Source organism: Myotis nattereri (genome assembly GCF_964212035.1).
Source record: "Myotis nattereri genome assembly, chromosome: 12".
NCBI lineage: Eukaryota > Metazoa > Chordata > Mammalia > Chiroptera > Vespertilionidae > Myotis > Myotis nattereri.
Genome location: NC_138087.1, coordinates 11,218,060 through 11,225,460, shown reverse-complemented (window position 1 = coordinate 11,225,460; position 7,401 = coordinate 11,218,060). Strand labels below are relative to the sequence as shown.

Genomic DNA, 7,401 nt, shown 5'->3' with positions numbered 1-7,401 from the left:
AGCAGGTGACTCTTGCTTCTTCTCTCTGACACTGAACTCGGCTTTCCCTTTGTCACACATTGTCTGCCTCATCTTCATGGATGGAACTACTATATCAGTCCACATCACTAATTTTCCTACTTTTTATAAGAGAGAGCAATAAACTTTGATCTGGTTTAAGCTGCCATATTTTGGGGGCCTGTTTGTTACTTGGTTTAACCTTTATCCTAACTGTTGAGTGTATCTGTACATTGGGCTCAAGCTGATAACTACAAGGAAGGCCACCTACCTGGCTAACCTTCAGGGGTCCTGTTACTAAAGAAAGAAGGGGAGAATGGCTATTAAAACACATAATGCATATATAAATATATATAATTTAAAACAACTAAATATAAAATAATATATATAATATAAAACAACTCCAATTTTATTGACCGAATTAATAGTCCAGACTCTCCCTCCTGTTTCCTTGATTTGTCAGGTCCTCGGAGGTGGTTCCATGTTGGTGACAGAGGAGCAGGAATTTGACCAGGTTCATTGAAGGGCCCTGAGCCTCCAAGATGCAGGGCTGCGAGCAGGTGCCATCGCAGCTGTGCCTCTGGGTTGTGCCAGCCACTTCGGTTGCCAATGACCCTCAGAACACTGACCACTGGGCCTAGCTGCCTCAGAGATGGCAGACTGAGACAGCTCTTCTGTACTACTGACTGTTTCTTCCCCTTAAGTCTCCACAGACAGCAGAGACCAGACTGTACCTTTTTATGAGAATTTGCTAACGTTTGAGAAAAGTGAGGTGAAATACACCAGGAGAGCCCACAGTGAATGCCCAGACCCTTTGAGACTTCTTTATCAGGCTACTCCTTCTCCCATCAGAGGAGATAATCTAAGCACCTCCAGACTTCAGACTCTAGCAATGACTTTAAGAACCCGAGGAGGAGGGAGAACATAATGTCACCTCTGAGACCCACTGCTAGAGCTCCTGTTCTCTGTACTACATCTCTCTTCCCAGGGTGGTGACATCTACTCCCTGCAGAGCCAACCAGGGTGTGGAATTCAACCATGGTCCCAACAAGAATTGCATAATCATCACACAGAACATTTGCCAAAGTCTGAACTTTTGACCAAGTACCCTCAGCACAGCCAAGTCAGCTAAAACAGTTTTAGTCTCATCTCATCAACTACTCAATCTTAAACACAGTCATAAAAAAAGTGTCCTAAAAAAACGTAAATAATGGTAGAAAAATGGCAGCAGAATAAGTGGATGCTGCACGGACATGCTCCCAGGAACAAACTGGTATTAAAACTAAAATACAGAAAAACTTCCTGAGTAATCAACGGAAAACTCACAGGAGAGAACCCTGCACCCAAGGACCGAAGGTGGAGACCACATAGAGACTGGTAGGAGGGGTGGAGGCGTGAAAGGGCTGGCCGGGCACCCACAGATGGCAACTGAAGTCCCGGAGAGATACCTAAGCTGTGGGGGGTTGCCACTGAGAACTTTGGCATCTAATCCCTAAGTTGGTCCCCCCAGCAGAGAGCACCAAAACTGAGGAGGGTACACACATAGCATCTGGCTGTGAACAGCAGTGAGGCGCTGTCTGCCAGAGAGTAACAGCTGAAAATTAGGCACCCTCTTAAAAGGCCAATGCACAAAATTCCCTGTGGAGCCACTCACTTTGTGCTCTGGCAGAGGGAGGGTGAAGTGGCCTGGAGCTGGGAGGGCAAAAGCCAAGACTGGGGACTCAGGGAATAGAGCCCAGAAGGCAGACATCCCATGCTTCCTGGGCTGAGTCATTCCCTCGCATATTTCCCACATAGACATTTGCCTTGCCTGGGGGGAAGACAATTGACACCCTATAGGAAAACACCTTGCCCCGAGGCCACTTAAAGATTAAAAATAACAATTAGCCTCCAGGCAGAAACAACTGCCCACCCTGTTGAAAAAAAACTCACCACACCTGAGGACGATTGCCTGGCGGGCAATTCAAGTCAGAATCCTATCAGTCTGTAGGCAGAGGTGGTTTCTGGAGGCTTTGAGTCTTTGCCTGGTCAATTAGTCAGAAAGCCTTTAACATTTCTTGCACTAGAGATTGAGAGGTGTAGAGGATCTACCTAATACATAGTCACAAACCCAAATAGACAGCCAAAATGAGGAGATAGAGAAACAACCCTCAAATGAAAGAACTAGAGAATTCTCCAGAACAAGAGATATGAAGCAGAGGTAATAAATTTATCTGAAACAGAGTTTGGAGTAATGATGGTAAAGATGCTCAACAGCATGAAAAAAGATATAGTAACTATGAAAAAATATCAGTCAGAGATAAAGAATGACATAACACAAATGAAGAACACATTGGGAGGAATACACAGCAGATTATGGGAAGCTGAGGATAGAATCAGTGAATTAGAAGACAGAGTTGAAAATATCACTCAATCAGAAAACCAAAAAGAGAAAACAATAAAAAAAGGATGACAGCTTAAGGGAGCTATAGGACAACATGAAATGTAACAATATTAGAATAGCAGGTGTGCCAGAGGAGGCAGAAAGGGTGAAAGGCATAGAGAAGGTATTTGAAGAAATAATGGCAAAAAACTTTCCTAATCTAGTAAAGGAAAAAGTCACACAAGTTCAGGAGGCACAGAGAACCCCAAACAAGAAGAACTCAAACAGGCCCACACCCAGACACATCATAATTAAAATGCCAAAAATTAAAGACCAAGAGAGAATCTTAAAGGCAGCAAGAGAAAAGAAAACTGTTACCTACAAAAGAATTCCCATAATGCTGACACCTGATTTCTCATCAGAAACTCTACAGCAGTGGTTCTCAACCTTCCTAATGCTGTGACCCTTTAATACAGTTCCTCATGTTGTGGTGACCCCAATTTCATTGTTACAAATTGAACATAATTAAAGTGCAGTGATTAATCACAAAAACAATATGTAATTATATATGTGTTTTCTGATGCTCTACAGACTAGAAGGGAATGGCATGAAGTACTCAAGGTAATGGAAAGCAAGGACCTGAGACCAAGATTACTATATCCAGCAAGGCTATCATTCAAAATAGATGGTCAAATAAAGAGCTTCCCAAACCAAAAAAAACCCAAAAAGGCTAAAGGAGTACATCACCACCAAGCCAGCATTACAAGAAATGCTAAAGAGATTGCTGTAATGAGAAGAAACACAGAGAGAAACCTAGCCATACAGAAATATAATGGCAATAAATAAGTACCTATCATATCTAATAATAGGCAAACATGGTAATTGACCACACCTTCGCTACACCTCCCATTGGCTAATGAGCGAGATATGCAAATTAACCACCAACAAAGATGGTGGTTAATTTGCATAGGTAGGCGCAAAGTAGCGGAGTGAAGACTGAAGGCGGCTCCAGCCGGAGCAGCGAAGGCTTGAAGGTGGCTCTGGCTGGAGCGAAGGCCTGGGTCCCAGATGCCAGAGGAAAACCAGTACCGGCAGCCAGGGGAAGGGAAGGCCTATTGCATGAATCTTTTTGTGCAACAGACCTCTAGTCAATAATAGTCTTAAATGTAAATGGACTAAATGCTTCAATCATAGGGTAGCTGTACTGATACAAAAACATGACCCAACTATATGCTGTCTACAAGAGATCCACTTCAAAACAAAAGACACACACAGGATGAGAGTGAAGGGATGGAAAAAAATTTTCCGTGCAAATGGAAAAGAAAAAAAAGCTGGAGTAGCAATACTCATATCTGACAAAATAGACTTTAAAATGAAGGTCATCACAAGAGACAACAAAGGTCACTATATAATACTAAAGGGATCAATCCAACAAGAGGATGTAACCCTGGTAAACATATATGCACCCAACATAGAAGCACCTAAATATACATAAAAAAAAATTCTAGAAGACTTTAGGGAGAGATTGACAACAGTACAGTCACAGTAGGAGACTTTAACACCCCTCTGACTTTACTGGATAGATCTTCCAGACAAAAACTTAACAAGGAAACAGTGACTCTAAATGACACACTGGATCATATGGATTTAATTAATATTTATAGAACATTTCACCCCAACGCAGCAGATTATACATTCATCTCAAGTGCACATGGATCATTTACAAAAATAGACCACATGTTAGGACACAAAACAAGTCTCTACAAGTTCAAGAAAATTGAAATCATATCAAGCATCTTCTCGGATCACAGTGGAATGAAATTAGAAATCAACTACAATAAAAACACCCCCAAACATTCAAACACATGGAGGCTAAATTGCATGTTACTAAACAATGAATGGGTTACCAACGAGATCAAGAGAGAAATAAAAAACTTCCTGGAAACAAATGAAAATGAACACACAACAACCTCAAATCTCTGGGACACTGCAAAAGCAGTCCTGAGAGGGAAGTTCACAGCACTACAGGCATGCCTCAAAAAACAAGAAAAATCAGCAATAAACTATTTAGCCCTACAACTTAAAGAACTAGAAAGAGAACAACAAGAAAAGCCCAGAGTAAGTAGAAGGAAGGAAATAATTAAGATTAGAGCAGAAGTCCTCTTTGCCGCATCTACTGCGAGAATGAAGACCATTCTCAGCAATCAGTCTGTGGAATCCCCGAAAATGTGGACATCACTCTGAAGGGGCGCACGGTGATCGTGAAGGGCCCCAGGGGCACCCTGCAGAGGGACTTCAACCACATCAATGTAGAGCTCAGTCTCCTCGGAAAGAAGAAGAAGTGGCTCCGGGTTGACAAATGGTGGGGAAATAGAAAGGAACTGGCCACAGTTTGCACCATATGCAGTCATGTACAGAACATGATCAAGGGCGTTACACTGGGCTTCCGTTACAAGATGAGGTCTGTGTACGCTCACTTCCCCATCAACGTCGTTATTCAGGAGAATGGTTCTCTTGTTGAAATTAGAAATTTCTTGGGCGAAAAATACATCCGCAGACTTCGGATGAGGTCAGGCGTTGCTTGTTCAGTATCTCAAGCCCAGAAAGATGAGTTGATTCTTGAAGGAAATGACATTGAACTTGTATCAAATTCAGCTGCTTTGATTCAGCAAGCCACGACAGTTAAAAACAAGGATATCAGGAAATTTTTGGATGGTATCTATGTTTCTGAAAAAGGAACAGTTCAGCAGGCTGATGAATAAGGTCTAAGTTGTCCAGCTATAGAAACACCGAGATGCTGAATGGTTTGCCACATTTGTCAAACTATAAAGATATACAATAAAAGCCTTGTATTGATTTGAAAAAAAAAAAGATTAAAGCAGAAATAAATAACATAGAGACTGAAAAAAACAACACAAGAAAACAATGAAACCTAGAGCTGGTTCTTTGAAAGGATAAACAAAATTGATAAACCATTAGCCAGACTCATCAAGAAACAAGGAGAGAGGACCAAAATAAATAAAATCAGAAACAAAAGTGGAAGAGTAACCATTGACACCACAGAAATACAACAGATTGTAAGAAAATACTATGAACAACTCAACTATATGCCAACAAGCTGGACTATGTGGATGAAATAGACAAATTCCTAGAAAAATACAATCTCCCCAAACTGAATCAGGAAGAATAAAAAAAAAAAACTGAATAGGCCAATAACAACTGATAAAATAGAAGCAGTAATCAAAAAACTCCCACCAAACAAAAACCCAGGTCTGGACAGCTTCACAGGGGAGTTTTACCAAACATTCAAAGAAGAACTAACACCTGTACTCCTCAAACTACTTCAGAAAACCCAAGAGGAAGGAACATTGCCAAGCTATTTTTATGAGGCCAGCATTATCCTAATTCCAAAACCAGATAAAGACACTACAAAGAGCCACCAACCCTGATGAACATAGATGCTTAAATCCTCAACAAAACATTAGCAAATGGCCTTGTCATCATGGGCGCCCTCAGTGTTAACTTCATGTGGCTCTTCCATGTGAAGCTTCACAGAGGGCAGGCAACACAGAGATCAGGTCCATGGCTCGGGGACGAAGTGAGTGAGTGTCCTGCCTCTTCCCGCAGTGGCACCACCTTGTGGATGGGAGCTGCTGGTTCCTGTCAGATGCTCTCAGGTCAAATCTGTGAGAGCTTCTCCACAAATACACAGGGACTTAACCACGCTTTCATACCCAACTAAATTGTCAAACTCATGATTGCCTTCTTCCTCCTCATCTCCCTGGGCTGATGCTAAGCTCTGGGAGTTCACACAGGTCCTTGGAGAGCATTGGTTTGAAGGGGCCTCTGCATCTTGATCTGGACCTACCTTGCTCTTACCCTGAGGCAGAATTCAACCTGTCTGGTTCTTGGGTGGTTCTGAAGACACGCGAGGGTGCCCTATCCAGTCCCTGGCTCTGGAATCCCCTTGTCAAGGATGCAAACCTTTCTGTCCATCTCTCTCCTCTTTGATCATTCTTCAGCCCTCTTCATAAGCTCAGGAAACACTCCAGTGCTGTCACATGGGGGGTTTGGTGGCTCTTCAATGCCTGCACTCCATACATGTCACTAGTGCATCACCATGATGGAGTGGAGGTTTTCCTGTGGGGTCTGATGACTCTGCTTGGAAGAGAGTGTGTCGCTGAGCCCCACCCTGGCATCCTTGAACTTAAAGAGGCATTCCATCATCTCTCCTTCTCCTGGACTAAGCTGGTGGGTGGGAAGGGCAAACGGGGGCACCCTCTTGCTTCCCCACCCACCCTCCGCAGTGCAGACTACGCTTACCAGTCTGCCTGGAATAGGGCATGTGCCCTCTGTCGTCTTCTATTTCCAGTCTGTTGTTATGACACAAACTTTCTACTTTTATGCTTTGGCTGGAAGGTGGGAGGGGGAGCCTTTTTGAAATTCACCCCTCCACCTTTATTCTCCTCTCAAAATTCTCAACTTTCACAAATTAGGACCTGGGCTTTCAAGGTCATTGATTCTGAGTTTCAAGCACCTACTTAGCACTGAAAATCTAAGACGTCGATTCTTCTCTATCTGCCTCTGGCTTTGTTCAGGCAAACAGGAATGACGCAGGTAGGTGACTACGGACAGAGGGGGTCTGTGGTAACTGCTGTGTGAGGAAGTCATTTAGTATCTCAGGGTGTCATACCAATATCCTGACTATATGCGTTCTGGAGACACATGGACATGTGAACGTTGTAACATCAGCCATGTTTTCTGCCCCAGAAATGACACCCTTCTTTTTCTTCTAAAGGAAACATATTTAAAAGTCCAATTTCTATTTTATCACATATCATTCTCTTAGGAAAAGGAGGCATCTGATAACAATGACATATCTGTTTCGTTCTGTTTGGTGATATAACAAAGGTATTTCTAGCAAAAAAAAAAAAAAGAAAAGAAAAGAAAAGAAAAAAGAGGTGGAGAGAAGGAGTTGGGGAGAGAAGGGGTGGGTGAGAAGAGGGGAAGTAGGAGGACACAAAACAAGGAAGAGTCTCAGC

The 7,401-nt window shown here is 42.7% G+C and overlaps 1 pseudogene across 1 annotated transcript; it reads left to right on the top strand.

The window, feature by feature from the left end:
* Positions 1-4,525: 4,525 nt before the first annotated feature.
* On the top strand, positions 4,526-5,248 carry LOC308527671 (large ribosomal subunit protein uL6-like; annotated as a pseudogene). The gene has a single exon. The product of its transcript is annotated as a large ribosomal subunit protein uL6-like (transcript).
* Positions 5,249-7,401: the final 2,153 nt, after the last annotated feature.